Source organism: Musa acuminata, chromosome BXJ3-2 (genome assembly GCF_036884655.1).
Source record: "Musa acuminata AAA Group cultivar baxijiao chromosome BXJ3-2, Cavendish_Baxijiao_AAA, whole genome shotgun sequence".
Lineage (NCBI taxonomy): Eukaryota > Viridiplantae > Streptophyta > Magnoliopsida > Zingiberales > Musaceae > Musa > Musa acuminata.
The window spans coordinates 13622837-13650828 of record NC_088350.1 but is presented as its reverse complement, the minus strand read 5'-3'; the positions used below and the strand labels follow the sequence as shown (position 1 = coordinate 13650828).

Sequence of the window (27992 nt, the reverse complement as noted above, 5' to 3'; positions counted from 1 at the left end):
TCATGGTTTGGCTCTCTGATAAGCACACTCCTCTAGCCCAACACCATTCACAGGTAGATCATCTTCAGGGAAGGGGCAATGCGTTATACGAACTGGATATTCCGGAATCTGCGCACAGGGAGTGGGCGTCACGTGACTCGATACGCCCTCCACGTCGGTGCAGTTCCAAATCGGCTTCTTCGACTTCACCACCTCCGCCGTCACATTGTAGATGCATATTCCGGTGAAGGGCGCGCCGGGAATCCCCTCCAGCTTCGCGGCCATGGTCACGTTCTCGGCCACCACGTTGCTGTAACTGATATTCTGCACCACCGGAATGGCTTTCGGATCAAATTTGTCGTCCGGGTGCTGCCCGTAGGTGCCCGTCATCCAGAAGACCCACTTCATTGTATGCAGATTCATTCTTCTCACGAATATGTCCTTCACGTAAGCTCCCCTTCCGATGGTCGTCTTGATCCTGACGCCGGATTCGGAGTGGATGGCCGTGATGTCTTCGGCCCGGACATCTTGGATTCCTCCCGACATCTCGCTTCCCAGGGCGATGACAGCGCTCGTGGGGGAGATGCAGGTGAGCCGTCTGATCACTATGTGTTTGCTTGACATGTTGAATGCAATCCCGTACTCATCCCAACCGCTTTTAATGGCGATGCAGTCATCGCCTGAGACTATGTAGCAGTCCTCAATGCGGACATTGGAGGATGAGTCTGCGAAGAAGAGAGAAACCACCAAAAAGAATCAATCGAAACAGCAACATAGAATCTACAACCCAAGTAAATGTAGGTACGATATCCACCTGGATCGATCCCATCAGTGTTGGGAGAGTTGACCGGTGCAAGAATTGTGATGCCTGAGACGATTACGTGGCTGCACAGTGCATTCATTCACGTTAACATCAGATTGTAACAATAGAATGGAAAGCAAAAGAAGCCTTCAAGTGTTCTGAAAGTAGATTATTAATATAAACCTGCTGTACACTGGATGGACATTCCACGATGGAGAGTTAACCAATGTAATGTTGGAAATCAGCACTTGTTTGCAGTACATCAATTCAATGAGGTATCCACGAGTGTAATTGAGTTCTTTGTTACGGAACATTTTCCACCAGGTTTCACCTTGTCCATCGATAGTTCCATTATTCCCTAAAAATAACAATAAAACTTGTTAGCATCAGGACGTGGTATGTTGCAATCAAATTATATTCTGTTCCCCATCTATGATGCAAACAAGTTAGATGATGATATATATGTGTCTTCTTGTCAATCAAAGCACGCCAAAACATCATAAACTGAATTAAATGTTATAGTTTTTGACTAAAAATAATTTTTTTTATCTAAATTTTAGGGGATCATAGAATGACAACACGACGCAGGCTTTATGAATTTAGAAGTAATGTGATAGAAGTACCGAAAATATGCAACGTATATACTACCTGTTATGACCACATCGGTTAGGTTATATCCCATGATGAGATTACTGTATCTACCCCCAGCCGCATCTCTTCCTCTACCGTAGGAGGGCAAAGGGTCAATGATCGGCCACTCGTTGATATCCTGCACAAGCATATCACCATGATATGAATTGTCTTAGTTGATGCAGATTGAACAAAAGAACATAGTATTAAAGCCTCTATTAGCTACCAATAAAAAAAAAAAAAAAGAGTATCCATGCAATTCATAAGCAATGTTATCCAAGTAGCTACACAGATCTATAAGGTTTAGTCAACCCAATTAGCTACACAGATCTATAAGGTTTAGTCAAAAAGAAAACACTGAGAGATTGGATGACAGTACTCTTTCCTACAAAATATCAAAGAGAGAGTTTGTGTTTTGAGAGCAGTTTTGTGTTAGAAAGTCATCCACCTAACTTTTAGACTGATGGTGGAGCCTAAAATTCATGTAAGGGTAAGGTCCACACTGCATTCCATTCTTATGTTAGTTTCCTCGCATCCTTTCCTACCTTAAAGTTCTTACACTCGGAAAGAATGTCATTCTCAATTAAAACTTATTAATTTTGGAGCGTTATCTTCAAGATCTTGAAATTTGAAAGGAAATTTTTTATGTGGATTCTAATCCAAGATTATTGATGTTCAGATATGACATACAAGAGAAATAATAATAATAATAATAATAATAATAAAACAAAACAAATATTACTGTTTTCTTATTTTGAGAGATCAAAGTAGAGATACTAAATAGTCAAAAATCTACCATACAAATTGTAAATATTTCAGAAATTAATATTATCAAGACAAATTTAGATTTGTAGTGGCTTACTTCACTTCTTTTCCCTCATCAGTCCAAAGCGGTGACTATGCACATCGGATTAGACTTGTGAATTCTCCTTGGAGACGAGATGAAGGAAACGTTAGAATAGTATACACTCGCTATGTAACGTTCTGCTGGGGCTCACCAGTGACGAATCTATTCTTCATCCTCATCGTTCATCTGGCGAGAGCTGTCAGATGAACGGACTCTATGGGAAGGGCTACTAGCCATAATCACCACCGAGGATGAAAGCAATGCGGATGATAGAGGCGATGGTAATGGCAAACATGCCGTGAACGATTATGAACATGCACTCTCCATCGAAATAGATGGAGGAGAAGGTGGGGGAAGGGGGCGGAGGAGGGAGGCGGACCTGAGTGGCGAGGATGACGGCGTCGTGGTCGAGGAAGAGGGTGAAGTGGTCGGTGAGGTTGAAGGGCCCGGTGAGCCACCGACCGGCTGGCACCACCAGCATCGCGCCGCCGTCGTACGCCACCTTACTGAGGTTGGCCATGGCCGCCGCAAAGGCCGCCGTGTTGGAGGTCACCTAGTCGCCCACCCCGCCGAAGTCCGTCAGGCTGGCCACGTGGGCCCGGCATCCTCCGTCACACCACCTGCCCGCCGGTGGTGGCGATGGCCCTCAACGATCCCTATATACGCCGCTGTTACCACCGTCAACAGCACTAAAATCATCAACACCTGCACGTAACCGAGAAAAGTTGGAGTTTGAAGGATTAAAGCTTTGAGATAGGATTACTGGGAAAAAGAAAAGAAAAGGAGAAGAGGTGTTACACGGAATATTGGCTGCGAGTGCTCCATTGTCAGAGAGATGTGTCGGAAACAGAATGCTTCCACGGCTCGGCTCTTGTTCTATATATAGAGAGAGATGGAGAGAGAGAGAGAGAGAGAGAGAGAGAGAGAGGAAGGCTAATTATAAATTATGTTATGTAATTAGTTAATTTCAGTATGTTGATTCGAGCTAATTATAGATTATTTATTCTGCAAACTAGAGTATGCATAACTTTAGATAGTTATATTATCCTTGGTTGAAAATAACATGTTTGTTGAGACAGTCTGGTCTCTCCTTTAAAATGTGATTTGTCCTATTCCAATGATATATTTTAGTTGATATATTATTGAGCAACACATAAGTCTTTTGTTATCACAATAATAAAATCGTAAAGTCTTAACCATTTTTACTTGACAAAAGCTATCATGAATTAATCTGTCTCTCTACTCTAATAAACTTAAATGGATTGATTATCATCATATTAAGATTAATTTGTTTCAAGTTGGCCCTTATAGGCTTGTACAATAGTTGCTACTTTCTTAATCATGACACCAGACCTATTTGTTATCATTATAATATTTTCAGCCCTATTTGTTATCATTATAATGTTTTGGCTTGACCCTTTGGCATATTTTTTTCTGAAATTATTGTTACTCTAACAATACGTTGAACCATATCATGAGAATTTCTTTTTTAATTGGCTCTCACATTATCTGGTACAGTAGCCTTGTAACTAGTATCACATCCAACTAGGGTAAATTGTGGGATTACACCTTTTTAATACTTTTTTTGTTTTATTGAACTTTTGAATCTAAGTCGTCATATGAAAAAAAATATAAAGAGTGAAAAAAAGAGAATCTAGTTCTCTTTTTAGATTGACATATAGTGGATTTTAGATCCGAAGATGGTGTCCCTATAGATTTCATAAAGTTTTTTCTAAGATGACACCGAAAGATATGCATTGTAGATCCGATATATTATTATTTGATTTTAATTTTGAATTAAATTTTTTTCATATTACATATAGCATATTACAGATTTTATGTTTACAATTGATATCAGACCTAAGTTCTTGAGATTAAATACCTTAGATCTTTTCTTTTCTGATTTATGATGCATAAATTATTCATGTATATTATCGATTTAAATTCTTATCTAAATGTGAAAAAAAAAAATTCATTGGTGCTCACATCATCTGACACAGTAGCCTTGTATAATATAGCATCTTTCCACAGGTCTTACATCAGATTGCACCCTTTTAACACTTTCATTTTTTGTTGGACTTCTATAATGTTTTATGTAGGATATATTTTATTGGCGAGACTGCCTTGCATGTTGATCCTTTTACTTAGCTTGTGATTAGATTTGATCTACCAAGTTCGTGCTCCTTAATAGGCATTTTTTTCTTCTTTCTTTGTGGCAATATCACTTTTGTTGAGAAGTTATGACATGGTTCATTTTTATGTTTTAGTTTAAATTTATTTTTCTTTCTTACATATGTCATGATTCTTATCTGGCTTTCTTGACTAACATTATTTGCCCCTACAATACTTCTTATATCATGACAATATAGTTTATACCATTAAGGCATAAACTATAATGTGATGATATAATGATTAGTGGCAATTGTTAGTCATATTATGAGCCATTCGTAGAAGTGGTATATAATTAAGTTTTGTACATGATGTAACAAATGATTTCAAGAGAAATAAATGATTCAATGATATGATTAAATAATAGTATTAGTATAGTATGATTTAAGAGGAAGTAGTAGGATCCACTAGAACACTACAGTAGAGGTATGTTGAATCAAGAATAGACATAAATATTTTTATAATAGTCTTTTCGTTCTATCATCCCTTATGAAAGGTCAAGCCAATACCATAGCTATTACAATGCAAAGGGCTTTACTTGAGAATTAGAAGGAACATGGGATTGAGAATTAGAAGGAACATGTATCCCATGTGCAAACTCTGAGAAAGTGTTGCATGGATATTCTACGATAATAAGTATTGAAGAATCGATACATAAAATTTTACTAAATTTGATAGAAATTGTAATAAGAAGTAATATATATAGAGTTAGAGATGCATCCATTTGCATAAAGGGCCCTAAATACATAATTGCTCCAGATATCATCTCACTAATCTGACGGAATCAATTGATTTATATATTAGTGTTGAATCTCATATTTTGATGATGAAACCACTTGATATGTATTTATGTTTTAATCTGCGTTTTGAGAGACACAAGATGCTCCGATCAGGATGAGACAATTAAAGCAGAAAAAATCATGTTGTGCTAGAGGAACATGTCAGAAGATTGGACGTCGGGCCGGTGGATCGGTCGACTTATCGACAGAAGGCTTCGGGTCGTGGACTCGAGCATCGGGCCAAGAAGAGCGGGTATTGTGCCAAGGATATCGGAGTTGCGGAGTCAACTGGCCGATTGGGCAATAGGCCGTAGGAGAGGACGATGCACGGAAGAATCGGACGAAGCGTCGAGGGACCAATGACATGCCGGACAACTTGGTTAATTGCTTAGGATTAATTGTCTCGATCGAAGTTTTGTTTTACATGTGCAGGATTAAATACGATGAAAGTAAGACATGTAGCAGGAGTTGCGCCAGAGTCAAGACTATGATCACGTTGGGAGTTCGAGAATTCGATGGAAGTTCGGACGGTCGTCGGAGGTTCTACGGGAACAAATCCGAGAAGTCCAGGAGATTGCCAAAGAAGCTCGTCGGAACTTGCCAAGTGGATCGTCGCAAGTCCAGGAGTTTGTCGCAAGTCCAGGAGTTTGCCGGAAGTCCGCAGGTGCATCATTGAGGGTTCATCGGATGATCGACGGAAGCTCGCTGGAAGCTCGTCGGAAGAAGCGATTGACGCACCGAAGTAAGTTGCTGTAAATGTCTTAAGAAATTCGTAGTTAGCACGATGATTAAGTTAGAAATGGGAGGTGATCCCATTAACTTAATCTTGGGGCAATTGGGCCCTTGACAGACCCAAATTGGGCCGAATGGATCAGCCCATTCGGACCCAGATTACTTGGCCAGAGGTGGCACCGCCTGGGTCGGCGGTGGCATCACCCAGGGCTCAGTCTCTGAGCTCTGGCTGGGCAGTGCAACCGCCTTTGACAAAGATGCAACCAATTGATCTCGGTCTCCGAGCTCTGGCTAGGCGATGCAACTGCCCTAGTCAGGCGGTGGCACCGCCTGAGCTCAGTCTCCGAGCTCTGGTAGGAGGTGCAACCACCCTTGATAAGAGGTGATACCGCCCAGAGGCTCAGTCTTCAAGCTCTGCCAGGCGGTGCAACCGCCAGACCCCAGAATTTCGAGAATTGATAGTTTTGAGCTCAAAATTCAAATTGGGTTGGGGCCTATAAATACCCCACCATTTCAGCAATGAAAGGGTAACCCAAAGGCACCGAAAGCTTGATCTTACTCTATGATTTTAGAGCTCAAAAGTGTTGTAAAGTCTAGAAGTTCTCCTCCCTCTTTTCTTCCAAATTTTGATCTTTCAAGAGAGGAGAGAAAAGTTTGTAAGGGTTGTCTCCTAAGCCCGTCAAAAGGAGTGAAACTATAAAAGGGTGGTTGGCCTTTGCATATTGAAGGAAGGCCTCTAGTGGACATCGGTGATCTCGTCGGTGGAGGAAGCCAAAATTGGATGTAGGTCAAGATTGACCGAACCACTCTAAATCTCAGTTTGCATTTACTTTGAGCATATTATCTTTACTGCAAACCTCCTCAATAGCTTACTGCCTTCTGCGCATTTATGATCGTGTTTCAAAGTTCAGTATTTTCCGAATTGGTGTTTAGACGTAAATTAGTTTTATTATACGAACATCATATTTCAGTTTACGCTTACATTCTAATTTCCATCATAACTGCAAACTGCCTTCATAGACTTGCTTTAACTATAATTTGCTTGATCACAAGTTAAAGTGATTTACGAATCGGCTTTTCTACCGAAATCGCTCTTATCGTACGAACGTAGTTTTAATCGTCGAAAGTTTTCCGCTGCACTAATTCACCCCCCCCTCTTAGTGCTCTTGATCCTAACAATTGGTATCAAAGCCCGGTATTTCTCATTTCGGATTTACACCCGAGAGAAATGGCTCTTCATGGCTTTCAAGAGGGCTTATCGGTTGTTCGTCCATTGTTGTTTAACAGATTGGACTACACTTACTGGAAAACTCGAATGAGAGTTTTCTTGATTTCTATGAATTTGGATTTATGGAATATTATTGAAAACAGCTTTCAACTTCCCTCTAAACTGATGAACGAATGGTCGGATTTGGATAAGAAGTATTTTTTTTTAAACGCAAAGGCTATGAATGTCTTATTTTGCGCTTTGGACAAAAATGAGTTCAATCGGATTTTTATGTGCGAAACGGCTTTTGATATTTGGCGAACACTCGAAATCATGCACGAGGGAACTAGTAGAGTCAAATATTCGAAAGTTAACATTTTATTGCATGATTTTGAACTTTTTCGAATGCAACCAAGCGAGACTATAGGCAACATGTACACCCGTTTTACGGATGTCGTCAATAATCTAAGAGTTCTAGGTAAATCTTTTTCGACTTTTGATCTTGTAAGCAAGATCTTAAGATCCCTTTCAAAAAGGTGGGATCCTAAAATAACAGTAATACAAGAAACAAAAGATTTAAATATTTTTCCACTTGAAGAACTTATCGGTTCATTGATGACATATGAAATGGTGCACAATGCACATGATTAACATAATGAACAAAACAACCTTCCAAAGAACAGGAAGGATTTTGGACATAGAAAATTTGAAGACCACTCGAGCATAAGCTCAAGTGATGGTGAACTTAAACTACAAATGAAACAAAAATTAAAAATAAAAAAGAATGGAACTACTTACTTTAAACACAAGAAGAAAAGCACAAAGTGGGATGAATCGAGGTCCTCTGAAGACGAGGAGAAAATCAAGAAATACGAGGTGGCAAACTATGCCTTAACGGCATTCAACGATGAGGTAATCGAAACCCCCTTAATTTGTTTTGAAATTACTTGATGTTTTTCATGATGCATTTTCTTTTTTTAGAATAATTATTTTTCTTGAAAATTACATATTAAAAAAAATATTTGAAAATGCAAGAATATGATCATGCTCGTAATTTGAAAATAATAATGAAAATTACATGTTTCATGTTAATGAAATAAAATGTTAGATTTAAATCTAATGAACATATGTCTATTTTTCTTAAGAAGAAAAAATGTGTATTTTGATTATTTTTTATTTTGATTAAAACCATGCTTAATGTCTTAATGAAAATATTAAGTAGTTTAATATCATGCTATATGTGGTTAAGAAGTAATAATGTGTATCATGTTGATTTCCATTGTTATTTCTCGATTTTGATTAAATAAAATCATGCTTGAAGAAATGCATAATGATGTAATATTAAATATTTTGATACTATGATTGATAATTTTATGCATGAAATTTTAAGTTATACATGATGATTAGCATGTGTTATTTTCATGAGTGTATTTGAAAAACATAAGGCAAAAATGTGTCCGAATGCATGAATTTATTAAAATCATTTTTCAGACGTCCTTAATTCACTCACTAAATTACTATAATGAGAACTTTACATTATTACATGCCTTAATAATATGTTGGAAATTATGTGTTTTGGATACAAAAATTTTCATGATCATGAGCATGTTTTATCTTCATGATTGTGTTTGAAAATCTATAGCAAAACCATGTCCAAATGCATGAAAGTGTTAAATTTCATTTTTCTTGATCCTAACAATTGAAAATCCAAAAATATCATTGATTTTTGACATATGGAATCAACTAGCAAATGCATCTCTCATAGACTTATCTTGTGAAAAATATCTTTCGAGAAATGGATTTGATGATTCCTTCTTATATCTTTAGAGAAATAGTTTTACGTGCAAGGATTTGATTCACACACATATCTTGATCCCTGTAAAAATGAAGTGTGCTTTAATATCCTATCAATTTTAACTTTATTCAAGTAAGCTCACTAGTGACTTTCCTCCTTCATGCAAAAAAGATAATAACAAATAAAGAGGAAGAAGTAATGAAAGCTATCTCCATGTCATGTTTTCCTTAAGGTATTTGTATAATTGATATCCTATCACTCATTGTTGAAAAATGACATAAACCTAGTTATGGCATGAATCATTACCGCACTTACGTTTAAAACTTGCTTATATCGTTCTCCTTTTTGTTGATGACAAAGGGAGAGAAAAATATGAATTGATACTATGAGTACTATATTTGAATGAGAAATAGATGAAATGCTATGATTGCTAAATACTTGAAATGTTTGAATCATGTTAAGATATCAATAACTTGCATCGTAATTTTACTTGCTGATATCTTGCCATGTGATGAAATGCTATGATTTGTTGCTAAAATGATGCATGCAATACTTATGCTTTTTATTATGATGTATGTGATGTATTGTATATGATGTAAATGATTATTAAAATTGCCTTAATTTGAATTCAAGGTTTATCTCAATTATGGAATTTTGAAATAAGAATGAATTACTCACCTTTGTCATGATTTAGAAATTGACATAAAGGGTCTTCCCTTCTTTTTGACAATGACAAAGGGGGAGATAGCTGGCTTGCACAATTCAAGAAGAAAGCAAAAATTGCACTTATCAAAAGAGAAGAAATTGCTATCTTGAACATCACCGAGAAATGCTAGATTGAAATCTCAAGAAATGCAAAAATGTGCTATCTTGCCTATCTCAAGATGCAAAACATGCTAACTTGCACTTTGCAATGGAAGCAAAATTGCTAGCACAAACTTTACAAAGGAAGCAAGAAATTGCTCATCTCAAAAGAGAAGCAAAGATTGCTAACTTGCATATTTCTAGAAGCAAAAGTGCTATCTTACCTATCGCAAAGAAAAGCAAATATGCCAACTTGCATATATTTGAATTTGCTATCTTGTACGTTGTAAAACTTGCCTATCTAAAACTTGATAGCTTGAATGTTCTAAGCATGATGTAACACTTGCTAAATTTTCTAGCTTCAAAACTGCATGATGATAAAACTTGATATTCTATTTTTCATGCAATGAGTTAAACTTATATTCCAAATACAAGAATAATTGGACTTCTCCTTTTTGTTGATGACAAAGGAGGAGAAGTATGATGTTATGCATAAGTCTATGCTTAAGTTCATGATGACGTGTTGCAAGTATTCATGATGAACATTGCAATGACTTGAATTCAGTTTGAATTCAAGGTTCTATCAATATGGCATATTGATAGGGGGAGTTTGTTTAAACTCCGGGAGTTAAGGATAACTCCGTCATCAAGTAGTTGTCATCATCAAAAAGGGGGAGATTGTTGAATCTCGTATTTTGATGATGAAACCACTTGATATGTATTTATGTTTTTAATCTACGTTTTGCGTGACGCAGGATGCTCCAATCAGGATGAGACAATTAAAGCAGGAAAAATAATGTTGTGTTGGAGGAACATGTCAGAAGATTGGACGTCGGGTCGGTGGATCTATCGACGTATCGACAGAAGGCTTCGGGTCGTGGACTCGGGCATCGGGCCAAGAAGAGCGGGTATTGTGCCAAGGATATCGGAGTTGTGGAGTCAACTGGCCAATTGGGCAATAGGCCGCAGGAGAGGACGATGCGCGGAAGAATCGGACGAAGCGTCGAGGGACCAATGACATGCCGGATAACTTGGTTAATTGCTTAGGATTAATTGTCTCGATCGAAGTTTCATTTTACATGTGCAGGATTAACTACGATGAAAGTAAGACATGCAGTAGGAGTTGCGTCGGAGTCAAGACTATGATCACGTTGGGAGTTCGAGAATTCGACGAAAGTTCGGACGGTCGTCGGAGGTTCTGCGGGAACAAATCCGAGAAGTCCAAGAGTGTCACATCCTGAATTTTATTTTTTTTTATTTCCACACAGGCCAAATAGATAAACATCACTTTATTCATCATCTATAACCATTTATTACAATTCATTTATTCATCAAACTACAAATAGAAAAGTAAACATAGTGATGTTAACTTCAAGAGTCATCCAAGTGGCTCTACCTAGCGGTACAAGAAGGTCCGCTCTCTACTAGAATCCGATTTAGTACTAGAGGGAGGTTGCTTTGAAAATCAAAAACAAAGAAAATTCAGCAACGCTGAGTAGGAACCCCAAAAGTCAAATCAAGATGAATACATGATCAAAATTCAATCAATCATCCCATTGGCGTATATCAAATACCCGAAGGAGCACTCCCCCAACAACGGATGGAGAGGCTTTATCCTACGGGATGAGTTTGTGTTCTCCCAACAGTGGATGGAGGAACCGTCCAGCCGCCACGTCTGACGGCCCGCTAATCCCCGAAGGGAATCGCCCTACCTGCCCTTGGTAGGGAAATAACATAATCTCACACTAGTCATGTCCATATAGGGATGAAATAACACATTTAAATATTTCTTTCAAGTATCATCAATACCAAATAATACAAATTAGCCCTCAATTGACTTGAACTCTAGTTCAATTGATACAATTGAACTCAATTTACTAGGACCTAACTGAACCGATCTCTAATCCTTATTTAACTGGTCTGGAACCACCCTAGACTAGTATAATTTGTATTAGATTAGGTTCAATTTAGGTTAAACTAACTTGAATAAGTCAATCAATTTGGAATCACCCTGAATTGATCTAGACTAATCAAGCCTAGTTTAGTTCAATCAATACTTGGGCTCAAATCCAACAATAATATTGAGCTAGATTAAGCCAGCTCATCTACTAGTCATGTGCATTATACATGACTGGGCATGCATCACACAAGGCATACATGCCTTGGCCCATGGACTGGTCATGTGCATCGCATGTGACCGCCCATGATGGTTAGGCTGGGTCAGCCTACGGGCCCAGGGCCTGATCCGTGGGTTGGGCCTGGCCTACGGGCTGGGCCTGGCCTACGGGCTGGGCCTGGTTTACTGATTAGGCTTAGCCAATAGGCTGTGGCCTGACCTTTGGGCTGAGCCTGGCCTGTGAGCAATTTCAATCCAAATAATATATAATTTCATACCGCAACATATATTCATTAGCAATATAAACAAAAAACATAATAACGCATTGAATGATAGACAAGGAGATAAGCTTTAAAACAAGGAAATAACATTCTAATTTAAATGGAAATCATAATACATTAAAAGACATAAACTTTAATATAATGAAATAACCTTTTAAATTCACATAAAAATCATGCTTTCAATACATATAAAATTTCAACATATTCTAGTCAAATTCTAAATCATTTAGAATAGCATATTTTAAATTTCAAATTAATGAATATCACAAAAGATTTTAGATAACATATTTTAATCTAATAATATTTTAATCCAGATAAGATTAAAGATAAACAGTAATATCAGGAAATATCAGATAAAACATATAAATTTTTAACATCTTTAAATCTACAATAAAAACTTAATCATGGGTCAACATTATACAAGTGATTACTTTAATGTAATAATAAAAAATTTAACATTTAAAGAATTGATAAACATTTTTCAAACTACAAGCTTTCAACATTCAAAGAATCAAAATAAAAACTAAAACTTTTAAATTTAAGAAAGGCAGGGAAACCTACCTCTTGTCAACAGGGTGTAACTCCTCGTTCTCTTGTCAATAGGGTGTAACTCCTCGTTCCTCCCGCTGCCAGGCTCGATTAGGTGAGGAACGAAGGAGAGAAATCCCTCCTTTAAATTGGAGGAGGTGAGCCTCTATTAAGGGAAATAAATTTTAATTTTCATATTTATTTAATATAAATTATTTCCATTTAATATACTAACAAATATGATATCATCATATTTGGAATACTTACTAGTTATTTCCGTAATTCATATCAACAAACAAGGAAGTAGATTAAGATTTCCTTAAATTATAATAACAAGGAAGGAAAGAAAATCAATTCCTAACTTCAATATTTGATGTGATTACATTTCTCCCCTCCTATAGGAAATTTGGTCCCCAAATTTAGCTTACCTTAATAGAATAGATGAGGATACTACTCTCGCATTTCTTCTTCTCTTTCCCATGTTGCCTCTTGGTCTGAATGGTGTTGCCAACAAATCTTTACCAAAGGTATAATTTTGTTCCTTAGAACATGTTCTTTTCTTTCCATGATCTGGGTTGGTTGTTCTCTAAAAGTGGCATCATCTCACAATTGTAGAGGTTGGTAAGATATGACATGTGATGGATCCCTGATATATCTTCGAAGCATTGACACGTGGAATACATCATGGATGCTAGCCAAAGCCGGGGGCAATGCCAATCTGTATGCTACAGGCCCAACCTTTTGTAAGATCTCAAATGGGCCAATAAATCTTGGGGCTAACTTTCCCCTTTGACCAAACCTCATAACTCCCTTGGTTGGCGACACCTTTAAGAAGACATGCTCACCAACTTCGAACTCTAGATCTCTTCGCCTTCGATCTGCATAACTTTTCTGACGACTTTGAGCTATTAATAATCTTTGGCGTATAATTCGAATATTATCAGCATCTTTTTGAATTAACTGAGGCCCCAAAAGCTTTCGTTCTCCCACCTCATCCCAATATACAGGTAATCTGTACTTTCTTCCATAAAGAGCTTCAAATGGAGCCATCTGCATGCTAGAGTGGTAACTATTATTATAAGAAAACTCAATTAGATGCAAGTACATATCCCAACTCCCACCAAAGTCTAAAGCACATGCTCTTAAGAGATCTTCAAGAGTTTGTATTGTCCTTTCAGATTGGCCATCAGTTTGGGGGTGAAAAGCTGTACTAAATTTTAACTGCGTGCCCAAAGATTTTTGTAAACTTTCCCAAAATTTAGAGGTGAATCTTGGATCTCTATCTGAGATAATGCTAACTGGCACCCCATGATATCGAATGATTTCCTTAATATATAAGCTTGCTAGTTTATCCAATGAATACTTCTTGTTAATAGGAAGGAAGTGAGCAGATTTAGTAAGTCTGTCTACTATTACCCAAATTCCGTCATATCCTTTCACAGTCTTGGGTAATCCTGTCACAAAATCCATAGTGACTTGCTCCCACTTCCATTCAGGAATCGAAATCCTTTGCAACTTTCCCGCAGGTACTCGATGTTCTATCTTCACCTGTTGACATATCAGACATTTAGAAACCAACTCTGCTATATCTCTCTTCATACCACGCCACCAATAGTTTTGACGTAAATCTCGATACATCTTAGTAGTCCCGGGATGGATATTAAATTTTGATCTATGTGCCTCCTCTAATAATTGCATCTTTATTGGATGGCTTTCGGGAACACAAAGTCGATTGTGGAATGTAATAGAACCATCTTCGGCTTGGAGAAATTCAGGTCTAGATCCTTGAGCTATTTCCTTAACTATCATTTGAAGATATGTATCTTCCTTTTGACCTTCTTTAACCTTTTCCACCAAAAATGATTCTGCCATCAAACACACAAGAAAACCTTTATTTGTCTCCGATAAAAGTTTAAGTTTTAAGTCTGCTAACTCCGTTATCATAGAATTCCTTTGAATATTCATATACGCTACAAGACTGTAGGTATTTCTGCTTAAGGCATCAACAACTACATTAGCTTTCCCAGGATGGTAGTTGATATTAAAATCATAATCCTTTAGAAAGTCCAACCACCTTCTTTGTCTCATATTTAAATCTTTCTGTGTGAAAATATATTTGAGACTCTTATGATCTGTGAAGATTTCAAAAGTCTGTCTATATAGATAATGCCTCCAAATTTTCAGTGCAAAAATGATAGCTGCTAGCTCTAAGTCATGAGTAGGATAGTTCTTTTCATGAGGCTTTAATTGCCTCGATGCATAAGTAACTACCCTCTCGTTTTGCATTAGAACGCAACCAAGCCCTTGTAGTGAGGCATCACTATACACTACAAAACCTTCGCCCCCTGAAGGAATCACCAAGATAGGAGCACTGGTTAATTTCTTCTTCAATTCTTGAAAACTTTGTTGACATTTATCATCCCACATGAATTTTATGTTCTTTTGTGTCAAATTGGTCAATGGTGCTGCTATTTTTGAAAAGCCTTTTACGAATCTTCTATAGTATCCAGCCAAACCCAAGAAGCTTCTAATCTCTGAAACATTAGAAGGCTGCTTCCATTTTATCACAGCTTCAATCTTGTGAGGGTCAACATATATACCAGCACTCGAAATTACATGACCGAGAAACATAATTTCATTGAGCCAAAAGTTACACTTACTTAACTTGGCATATAGTTTCTCTCGCCTTAGGACTTCCAGAACTATCTTAAGATGGTGTTCATGCTCTACTATTCTTTTGGAGTAGATCAAGATATCATCAATAAATACAATTACAAATTTATCGAGATAAGGGTGGAATACTCTATTCATGAGATCCATGAAGGCAGCTGGTGCATTTGTGAGTCCAAAAGGCATTACTAAGAATTCATAATGACCATATCTTGTTCTAAAGGCAATTTTCTGTATGTCTCCTTCTCTTATCTTTAGTTGATGATACCCGGATCTCAAATCAATCTTTGAGTATACCTGAGTACCTTGAAGTTGATCAAACAAGTCATCTATTCGAGGAAGAGGATATTTATTCTTTATGGTCACTTGGTTGAGTTGTCTATAATCGATGCATAGTCTCATAGATCCATCTTTCTTCTTCACAAATAGGACAAGGGCACCCCAAGGTGATACACTAGGTCGAATAAAACCCTTGTCCAAAAGCTCTTGGATCTGTTTCTTTAACTCCTCCAACTCAATTGGTGTCATTCTATATTGAGGTTTAGAAATAGGTGCAGTACCAGGTAGAAGATCAATTGTAAATTCAATTTGTCTATTTGGTGGCAGTGCAAGTAGATCTTCAGGAAAAACATCTGGAAAATCCTGTATAATGGGGATGTCCTTTAATACTGGCTTCTTAGATTCTTCTCCAGAAATAAAGGCCAAGTATCCCTGACATCCCTTCAGTAATAGTTGGGTAGCACTCAAGGATGAAATAATAGAAGGGAACTTTTCTTGAATCCCAATGAACTTGAAAGGTGGTTGATCTAGAGGTGAGAAAGTAATAGTCTTCTGAAAACAATCGACACTTGCATGGTATGCGGAAAGCCAGTCCATACCCAAGATAGCGTCGAAATCTTGAAATTCTAGTAGAATAAGATCTACTAGCAAATCGTGACTTTCAATAGTAATAACACAGTTTCTATATATCTGATCAACTATCAAAGAGTTTCCAACCGGTGTTACTACCATTAATGCATTATTCATTGTCTCACGATTCTTATGTAATTTCATAGCAAAATAGGGTGATATAAAAGAATGTGTAGAACCAGAATCAATAAGCACAGATGCTGGCATACCACAGAGTGTGATGATACCTTTAATAATAGATCCCGAGGCTTCAGCATCTTGATGAGTTAGTACATAGACTCTTGCCTGTCCTTCCTCTCTGGGTCGTAGCTGTTGTTGTCCAGTTGTTTGGGGTGGAGCTCGGCGTTAATGTTGCTTCCGTGGGCAATCCTTCGACATGTGCCCGGGTTGTTGACAATAAAAACATACGCGTTGTCCCATGGGGCATGAGGTGGAAACATGATTTGTCTTCCCACAGAAATAACATCTTATAACAACTTGATTGCTAGGAGCTCCAGCTTGTTAATGCCCGAACTGTTTGCCTTTTCCTTTCTTTGAGGGTCCAGAATGTGATCCCCCATACGTAAATGGTGCAGCACTAAAAGGTCGCTTTCGATCCTTTGTTTGTTGTAATTCATTATCCAATTTCTCTACCACCAAAGCTCGATTTAACACTTCAGCATATGTTGGTAAAATCAGTACTGCAACAGACTTTCTAATTGATGATCGAAGTCCCCTCTCAAAATGACGAGCTCTTTGACTTTCATTAAAAGCAATATGTGGAGAGAACTGAGCCAACTCAGTGAAATGATGATCATATTCTATTACAGTTCTATTTCCTTGGTGGATGCTAAGGAACTCTTGTTGTTTCTCAAAGCGAACTGAATCAGGAAAGAACTGCTCATAAAATGAATCTTTAAACTGCTCCCAAGTTACCACATTACCTCCAGCCTCTAACATCCTCCTTTTTTAGGTCTACCAAGTGTCTGCCTTCCCTTCCAAAATGAAAGAAGCAAAAGGCACTTTCTGATTTTCCCTACATTCGATAGCTTCGAATGTCTTTTCCACTTGATGAATCCAACGTTCAGCAAAGATTGGATCTGGCTTGCCTTCAAAAACTGGTGGTCCCAATCTCTTAAAGTGATCTAAAGTATTATTCCTGCCCCGTGGAATTTCATCTCGTTCCTCTTGACGCTCAAAATATCCTCTAATAGCATTGAGGACTCCGTGTACATTATCTTGAGCATTGACGGGTGCTGGGGCATGAGGGGCATTCTGCGAAGTCGGAGAAGCTGGTCTATAATCAGTGACAGGTGTACGTGAGGATTGGGTTTGCTCTACGATGCATGGAGCTTCCAAGTTATTATTTGTTTGAACACCTCTCCGAGTGCGTAGACCAATAGCATTGCGACCATAAGCACCCCGAGTGATAGGACCACTAATCTCTGGAATTGGCTCCATTACTCCTATAATAGGTTAAAGACAATCATTGGTTAGAATCAATCAAGGGACCTAATACAACTACAGGCCCTAGAACATGCTCTAATACCATAAAAAGATGTCACATCCTGAATTTTTTTTTTTTAATTTCCACACAGGCCAAATAGATAAACATCACTTTATTCATCATCTATAACCATTTATTACAATTCATTTATTCATCAAATTACAAATAGAAAAGTAAACATAGTGATGTTAACTTCAAGAGTCATCCAAGTGGCTCTACCTAGCGGTAGAGGAAGGTTCGCTCTCCACTGGAATCCGATTTAGTACTAGAGGGAGGTTGCTCTGAAAATCAAAAATAAAGAAAATTCAGCAACGCTAAGTAGGAACCCCAAAAGTCAAATCAAGATGAATACATGATCAAAATTCAATCAATCATCCCATTGGCGTATATCAAATACCAGAAGGAGCACTCCCCCAACAACGGATGGAGAGGCTTTATCCTACGGGATGAGTTTGTGTTCTCCCAACAGCGGATGGAGGCAAATTCATATCACACTCCCAACAGCGGATGGAGTGGTGTCCCACACCCGCCAAAGTGGGGACACGTTCCTCCCAACAGCGGATGGAGGAACCGTCCAGCCGCCACGTCTGACGGCCCGCTAATCCCCGAAGGGAATCGCCCTACCTGCCCTTGGTAGGGAAATAACATAATCTCACACTAGTCATGTCCATATAGGGATGAAATAACACATTTAAACATTTCTTTCAAATATCATCAATACCAAATAATACAAATTAGCCCTCAATTGACATGAACTCTAGTTCAATTGATCCAATTGAACTCAATTTACTAGGACCTAACTGAACCGATCTCTAATCCTTATTTAACTGGTCTGGAACCACCCTAGACTAGTATAATTTGTATTAGATTAGGTTCAATTTAGGTTAAACTAACTTGAATAAGTCAATCAATTTGGAATCACCCTGAATTGATCTAGACTAATCAAGCCTAGTTTAGTTCAATCAATACTTGGGCTCAAATCCAACAATAATATTGAGCTAGATTAAGCCAGCTCATCTCCTAGTCATGTGCATTATACATGACTGGGCATGCATCACACAAAGCTGGCCCAGCCTTGGCCCATGGACTGGTCATGTGCATCGCATGTGACCGCCCATGATGGTTAGGCTGGGTTAGCCTACGGGCCCAGGGCCTGATCCGTGGGTCGGGCCTAGCCTACGGGCTGGGCCTAGTCTACTGATTAGGCCTAGCCAATAGGCTGTGGCCTGACCTATGGGTTGGGCCTAGCCTGTGAGCAATTTCAATCCAAATAATATATAATTTCATACCGCAACATATATTCATTAGCAATATAAACAAAAAATATAATAACGCATTGAATGATAGATAAGGAGATAAGCTTTAAAACAAGGAAATAACATTCTAATTTAAATGGAAATCATAATACATTAAAAGATATAAACTTTAATATAATAAAATAACCTTCTAAATTCACATAAAAATCATGCTTTCAATACATATAAAATTTCAACATATTCTAGTCAAATTCTAAATCATTCAGAATAGCACATTTTAAACTTCAAATTAATGAATATCATAAAAGATTTTAGATAACATATTTTAATCTAATAATATTTTAATCCAGATAAGATTAAAGATAAATAGTAATATCAGGAAATATTAGATAAAATATATAAATTTTTAACATCTTTAAATCTACAATAAAAACTTAATCATGGGTCAACATTATACAAGTGATTACTTTAATGTAATAATAAAAAATTTAACATTTAAAGAATTGATAAACATTTTTCAAACTACAAGCTTTCAACATTCAAAGTATCAAAATAAAAACTAAAACTTTTAAATTTAAGAAAGGCAGGGAAACCTACCTCTTGTCAACAGGGTGTAACTCCTCGTTCTCTTGTCAACATGGTATAACTCCTCGTTCCTCCCGCTGCTAGGACTAGGTGAGGAATGAAGGAGAGAAATCCCTCCCTTTAAATAGGAGGAGGTGAGCCTCTATTAAGGGAAATAATTTTTAATTTTTATATTTATTTAATATAAATTATTTTCATTTAATATACTAACAAATATAATATCATCATATTTGGAATACTTACTAGTTATTTCCTTAATTCATATCAACAAACAAGGAAGTAGATTAAGATTTCCTTAAATTGTAATAACAAGTAAGGAAAGAAAATCAATTCCTAACTTAAATATTTGATGTGATTATAAGGAGCTTGCCAAAGAAGCTCGTCGGAACTTGCCAAGTGGATCGTCGCAAGTCCAGGAGTTTGCCAGAAGTCCGCAGGAGCATCACCGAGGGTTCATCGGATGATCGACGGAAGCTTGCCGAAAGCTCGTCGGAAGAAGCGATTGATGCACCAAAGCAAGTTGTAGTAAATGTCTTAAGAAATTCGTAGTTAGTACGATGATTAAGTTAGAAATGGGAGGTGATCCCATTAACTTAATCTTGGAGCAATTGGGCCCTTAACAGAACCAAATTGGGCCAAATGGATCAGCCCATTCGGACCCAGATTACTTGGCCAAAGGTGGCACCGCCTAGGTCAGTGGTGGCATCGCCCAGGGCTCAGTCTCTGAGCTCTGGCTGGGCGGTGCAATCGCCTCTGAGAGAGATGCAACCAATTGATCTCGGTCTCCGAACTCTAGTTGGGCGGTGCAACTGCCCTAGTCAGGCGGTGGCACCGCCTGAGCTTAGTCTCCGAGCTCTGGTAGGAGGTGCAACCACCCCTGACAAGAGGTGATACCGCCCAGAGGCTCAGTCTTCGAGCTCTGCCAGGCGGTGCAACCGCTAGACCCCAGAATTTCGGGAATTGATAATTTTGAGCTCGAAATTCAAATTGGGTTGGGGCCTATAAATACCCCACCCTTTCAGCAATGAAAGGGTAACCCAAAGGCACCGAAATCTTGGTCTTACTTTGTGATTTTAGAGCTCAAAAGTGTTGTAAAGACTAGAAGTTCTCCTCCCTCTTTTCTTCCAAGTTTTGATCTTTCCAGAGAAGAGAGAAAAGTTTGTAAGGGTTGTCTCCTAAACCCGTCAAAAGGAGTGAAATTGTAAAAGGGTGTTGGCCTTCGCCTATTGAAAGAAAGCCTCTAGTGGATGTCGGTGATCTCGTAGGTGGAGGAAGCCAAAAGTGGATGTAGGTCAAGATTGACCGAACCACTCTAAATCTCAGTTTGCATTTACTTTAAGCGTATTATCTTTACTGCAAACCTCCTCAATAGCTTACTGCCTTCTGTGCATTTACGATCATGTTTCAAAGTTCAGTATTTTCCGAATTGGTGTTTAGACATAAATCAGTTTTATCGTACGAACATCATATTTTAGTTTACGCTTACATTCTAATTTCTATCATAACTGCAAACTACCTTCATAGACTTGCTTTAACTGCATCTTGCTTGATCATAAGTTAAAGTGATTTACGAATCGGCTTTTCTACCAAAATCGCTCTTATCGTACGAACGCAGTTTTAATCGTCGAAAGTTTTCCGCTGCACTAATTCACCCCCCCCTCTTAGTGCTCTTGATCCTAACAATTGGTATCAGAGCCCAATATTTCTCATTTCAGATTTACACCCGAGAGAAATGGCTCTTCATTGCTTTCAAGAGGGCTTATCGATTGTTCGTCCATCGTTGTTTAACGGATTGGACTACACTTACTAGAAAACTCAAATGAGAGTTTTCTTGATTTCTATTAATTTGGATTTATGGAATATTATTGAAAACAGTTTTCAACTTCCCTCTAAACTGATGAACGAATGGTCGGATTTGGAGTAGAAGTATTTTTCTTTAAACGCAAAGGCTATTAATGCCTTATTTTGCGCTTTGGACAAAAATGAGTTCAATTGGATTTCTATGTGCGAAACAACTTTTGATATTTGGCGAACACTTGAAATCACGCACGAGGGAACTAGTAGAGTCAAAGACTCAAAAGTTAACATTTTATTGCATGATTTTGAGCTTTTTCGAATACAACCAAGCGAGACTATAGGCGACATGTACACCCGTTTCACGGATGTCGTCACTAATCAAAGAGTTCTTGGTAAATATTTTTTGACTTTTGATCTCGTAAGCAAGATCTTAAGATCTCTTTTAAAAAGGTGGGATCCTAAAATAATGGTAATACAAGAAACAAAAAATTTAAATATTTTTCCACTTGAAGAACTTATCGGTTCATTGATGACATATGAAATGATGCACAATGCACATGATGAACATAATGAATAAAACAACCTTCCAAAGAATAGGAAGGATTTTGGACATAGAACATTTGAACACCACTCGAGCATAAGCTCAAGTGATGGTGAACTTAAACTACAAATGAAACAAAGATTAAAAAGTAAAAAGAACGGAACTACTTACTTTGAATACAAGAAGAAGAACACAAAGTGGGATGAATCGAGCTCCTCCGAAGACAAGGAGAAAATCAAGAAAGGCGAGGTGGCAAACTACGCCTTAACGGCATTCAACGATGAGGTAATTGAAACCGCCTTAATTTGTTTTGAAATTACTTAATGTTTTCATGATGCATTTTCTTTTTTTAGAATATTTATTTTTCTTAAAAATCGCATATTAAAAAAATATTTGAAAATGCAAGAATATGATCATTCTCGTAATTTGAAAATAATAATAAAAATTACATGTTTCATGTTAATAAAATAAAATGTTAGAATTAAATCTAATGATCCTATGTATGTTTTTCTTAAGAAGAAAAAATGTGTATTTTGATTATTTCTGATTTTGATTAAAACCATGCTTAATGTCTTAATGAAAATATTAAGAAGTTTAATATCATGCTATATGTGGTTAAGAAGTAATAATGTTTATCATGTTGATTTCCATTGTTATTTCTCGATTTTGATTAAATAAAATCATGCTTGAAGAAAAGCATAATGATGTAATATTAAATATTTTGATACTATGATTGATAATTTTATGCATGAAATTTTAAGTTATACATGATGATAAGCATGTATTATTTTCATGAGTGTATTTGAAAAACATATGGCAAAAATGTGTCCGAATGCATGAACTTATTAAAATCATTTTTCGGACGTCCTTAATTCACTCACTAAATTGCTATAATGAGAACTTTACACTATTATATGCCTTAATAATATGTTGAAAATTATGTGTTTTGGATACAAAAATTTCCATGATCATGAGCATGTTTTATCTTCATGATTGTGTTTGAAAATCTTTAGCAAAACCATGTCCGAATGCATGAAAGTGTTAAATTTCATTTTTCTTGATCCTAACAATTGAAAATCCAAAAATATCATTGATTTTTGACATATGGAATCAACTAGCAATTGCATCTCTCATAGACTTATCTTATGAAAAATATCTTTCGAGAAATGGATTTGATGATTCCTTCTTATATCTTTAGAGAAATAGTTTTACGTGCAAGGATTTGATTCACACACATATCTTGATCCTTGTAAAAATGAAGTGTGCTTTAATATCCTATCAATTTTAACTTCATTCAAGTAAGCTCACTAGTGACTTTCCTCCTTCATGCAAAAAAGATAATAACAAATAAAGAGGAAGAAGTAATGAAAGCTATCTCTAAGTCATGTTTTCCTTAAGTTGTTTGTAAAATTGATATCCTATCACTTATTGTTGAAAAATGACATAAACCTAGTTGTGGCATGAATCATTACCGCACTTACATTTAAAACTTGTTTATATCGTTCTCCTTTTTGTTGATGACAAAGGGGGAGAAAAATATAAATTGATACTATGAGTACTATATTTGAATGAGAAATAAATGAAATGCTATGATTGCTACATACTTGAAATGTTTGAATCATGTTAAGATATCAATAACTTGCATCGTAATTTTATTTGCTGATATCTTGCCATGTGATGAAATGCTATGATTTGTTGCTAAAATGATGCATGTAATACTTATGCTTTTTATTATGATGTATGTGATGTATTGCATATGGTGTAAATGATGATTAAAATTGCCTTAATTTGAATTCAAGGTTTATCTTAATTATGGAATTTTGAAATAAGAATGATTACTCACCTTTGTCATGATTTAGAAATTGACATAAAGGGTCTTCCCTTCTTTTTGACAATGACAAAGGGGGAGATAGCTGGCTTGCACAATTCAAGAAGAAAGCAAAAATTGCACTTCTCAAAAGAGAAGAAATTGCTATCTTGAACATCACCGAGAATTGCTAGATTAAAATCTCAAGAAAATGCAAAAATATGCTATCTTGCCTATCTCAAGATACAAAACATGCTAACTTGCACTTTGCAATGGAAGCAAAATTGCTAGCTCAAAGTTTGTAAGGGAAGCAAGAAATTGCTCATCTAAAAAAAGAAGCAAAGATTGCTAACTTGCATATTTCTAGAAGCAAAAGTGCTATCTTACCTATCGCAAAGAAAAGCAAATATGTCAACTTGCATATTTTTGAATTTGCTATCTTGTATGTTGTAAAACTTGTATATCTAAAACATGATAGCTTAAATGTTCTAAGCATGATGTAACATTTGCTAAATTTTTTAGCTTCAAAACTGCATGATGATAAAACTTGATATTCTATTTTTCATGCAATGAGTTAAACTTATATTTCAAACACAAGAATAGTTGGACTTCTCCTTTTTGTTGATGACAAAGGGGGAGAAGTATGATGTTATGCATAAGTCTATGCATAAGTTCATGATGACGTGTTGCAAGTATTCATGATGAACATTGCAATGACTTGAATTCAGTTTGAATTCAAGGTTCTATCAATATGACATATTGATAGAGGGAGCTTGTTTAAACTCCAGGAGTAAAGGATAACTTCGTCATCAAGTAGTTGTCATAATCAAAAAGGGGGAGATTGTTGAATCTCGTATTTTGATGATGAAACCACTTGATATGTGTTTATGTTTTAATTTGTGTTTTGAGTGACGCAGGATGCTCCGATCAGGATGAGACAATTAAAGTAGTAAAAATCATGTTGTGCTGGAGGAACATGTTAGAAGATTGGATGTCGGGCCGGTGGATCGGTCGACGTATCGACAAAAGGCTTCGGGTCGTGGACTCGGGCATCGGGCCAAGAAGAGCGGGTATTATGCCAAGGATATCGGAGTTGCAGAGTCAACTGGCCTATTGGGCAATAGGCCGCAGGAGAGGACGATGCGCGGAAGAATCGGACGAAACGTCGAGGGACCAATGACATGCTGGACAACTTGGTTAATTGCTTAGGATTAATTATCTCCATCAAAGTTTTGTTTTACATGTGCAGGATTAACTACGATGAAATTAAGACATGCAGCAGGAGTTGCGCCGGAGTCAAGACTATGATCACGTTGGGAGTTCGAGAATTTGACGGAAGTTCGGACGGTCGTCGGAGGTTCTGCGGGAACAAATCCGAGAAAGTCCAGGAGCTTGCCAAAGAAGCTCGTCGGAACTTGCCAAGTGGATCGTCGCAAGTCCAGGAGTTTGCCGGAAGTCCGCAGAAGCATCACCGAGGGTTCATCGGATGATCGACGAAAGCTCGCTGGAAGAAGCGATTGACGCACCAAAGCAAGTTGCAGTAAATGTCTTAAGATTACTTGGGCCGAATGGATTAGCCCATTCGGACCCAGATTACTTGGCCAGAGGTGGCACTGCCTGGTTCGGCGGTGGCACCGCCCAGGGCTCAATCTCCGAGCTCTGGCTGGGCGGTGCAACCACCTCTAACCGAGGTGCAACCGCTTGAGCTCGGTCTCCGAGCTCTGGCAGGAGGTGCAACCACCCCTTACAAGAGGTGATACCGCCCAGAGGCTCAATCTTCGAGCTCTGCCAGGCGGTGCAACCGCTAGACCCCGGAATTCCGGGAATTGACAGTTTTGAGCTCGAAATTCAAATTGGGTTGGGGCCTATAAATACCCCACCCTTTCAGCAATGAAAGGGTAACCCAAAGGCACCAAAAGCTTGAACTTACTCTATGATTTTAGAGCTCAAAAGTGTTGTAAATTCTAGAAGTTCTCTTCCCTCTTTTCTTCCAAGTTTTGATCTTTCAAAAGATGAGAGAAAAGTTTATAAGAGTTGTCTCCTAAGCCCGTCAAAAGGAGTGAAACTGTAAAAGGGTAGTTGGCCTTCACCTATTGAAGGAAGGCCTCTAGTGGACATCGGTGATCTCGTCGGTGGAGGAAGCCAAAAGTGGATATAGGTCAAGATTGACCGAACCACTCTAAATCTCGGTTTGCATTTACTTTGAGCATATTATCTTTACTACAAACCTCCTCAATAGCTTACTGCCTTCTGCGCATTTACGATCGTGTTTCAAAGTTCAGTATTTTCCGAATCGACTTTTAGATGTAAATCAGTTTTATCGTACGAACATCATATTTTAAGTTTACTTTTACATTTTAATTTCCATCATAACTGCAAACTGCCTTCATAGACTTGCTTTAATTGCATCTTGCTTGATCACAAGTTAAAGTGATTTACAAATCGGCTTTTCCACCGAAATCGCTCTTATCGTACGAACGCACTTTTAATCGTCGAAAGTTTTCCGCTGCACTAATTCACCCCCCCCTCTTAGTGCTCTTGATCCTAACAATTAGATTATATATTAGGGGAGATTGTGAATAACTCTCAAGATAGAAGTTATCTTAAAGATGATATGTCTATGCCTATTCGAAATGTGAATCATAGTATTCATTCCTATGGGAATGGGAATAAAAAACAATAGATAATGTTGCCCCTATACCTAACCAAAGAGCTGCTAATCAAAAAGTCTATTGTAGCTATTGGATGATGAAATAGATTTTAATATTTATTAATATTCTTAAAAAAAAGTGTTGTCAATAATCTCATTGGTATTGAAACCATTAAAAAAAACACCTAATAACTTATTGGGCATTGTATGGAGTATTTATAATACGGAACGAAGTATCATTTGGGTAATATTTTCAAAGCCTACATTAATGGTTCTAGAATTACCAAGCCTATGCAATAGTACCTAGAATTGCTACTGAAATATCATTGGGCCATGCGGTTTCTCCATAATAATTATGCCCTATCTCTATAGCCATTTTACATCTTAATATAGTATTATTTGATACGATGTATTTTGGGCTCAAGATACGTCATAGCTGAAGCCACACGTCAAGTCAGAATCGTACCAAGAAGCTGTTCCACATGTCCCATCCCGAGAGCTCGGTCATAAGTGTCGTCCCATCCCTCGAGAGTGCCACGCCGAACCGACGTGCTATTAACCCTAGTACAATAGTATAAAGCCCTTGGCCAGCATCCGGCCAGAGGTGAGAGGAGGGAAGAAAAATAGAAAACAATCCACCCACTACTGACTTGCTCAACGAAAGGGTCAAAGTCGGGGATCACCCGACGAGGGCCATTTCTGTAAGCGAATGACCACTCACGAGCTGCGAGCGTCTCAACCCAGGGGTCGCCATCCAACGCGCAAGGACGAGTCGTCAATCGACCGGAGCCCGACCAACGCTAACAAGCATCCCTTCCCGAGGGCATGACCACCTCGTCATCCAGCTCACTCGATAGAAGGCTCCCGACATTGACCCGTGGACCAAACCGTGCTAACTCATCAACCATGGTATACTTGTTCACTAACATTTTGGCGCTAGAAGAAGGGCCATGTCGTAGAAGCATGTAGTAGAAGCTCTCCTCGAGGGAGAACCACCGACCGTTCTCCCCTCCATCGAGCCCGGAAATCAATCCCTCCCCACCCTCGGAGATGGGGGTATCCCGGCCTCGACGCCAGATCGCTACTGGCACCTTTTCAATGACCCATGGTTGTCACCCCTCGAACTAACCACAGGACCCTGGGCTGTGACACCCGAGGCATTCCTCGGCCTGACCAAACAAGTGCAAGCCATGGTGGGCATGATGCAGACGCTCGCTCCATTCATTCCTCAGATCATATGGGTAGCAGCTCCCCCAACTGACCCGACCCGACAGAGGCCGAGTGGGTAGCAAGTTGAGATGGGGGAAGCCCGAGAGCAAGCGACGGACCCGAGAGGTCCGCCCGAGCAAAGCATACCCGCACCCTGCTAAGTCACACTACCCCACTTCGAGCTTGACACCATATCGTTTGACTTGGCGGACGACTCGCTCAGGGCCCAGTTGTCCCGAGTCAACCAATGCCTGGACGAGTTCTAGCACGAGTTCCAAAAATCACTGAGCGAGTCTAGCAAAGGCGGCTCAGGCAGGTCCCCATTCACACAGGAAGTACAGGACAAGTCGGTACCCCTCAACTTTAGGTTGTCGGCATTGGAGACATATGACGACGGCTTTGATGCCGCGGAG

At 38.2% G+C, this 27992-nt stretch overlaps 1 pseudogene; it reads right to left on the bottom strand.

Annotated features, from left to right (window-relative positions):
• On the bottom strand, positions 1 to 27124 carry LOC135630751 (probable polygalacturonase; annotated as a pseudogene).
• Positions 27125 to 27992: the final 868 nt, after the last annotated feature.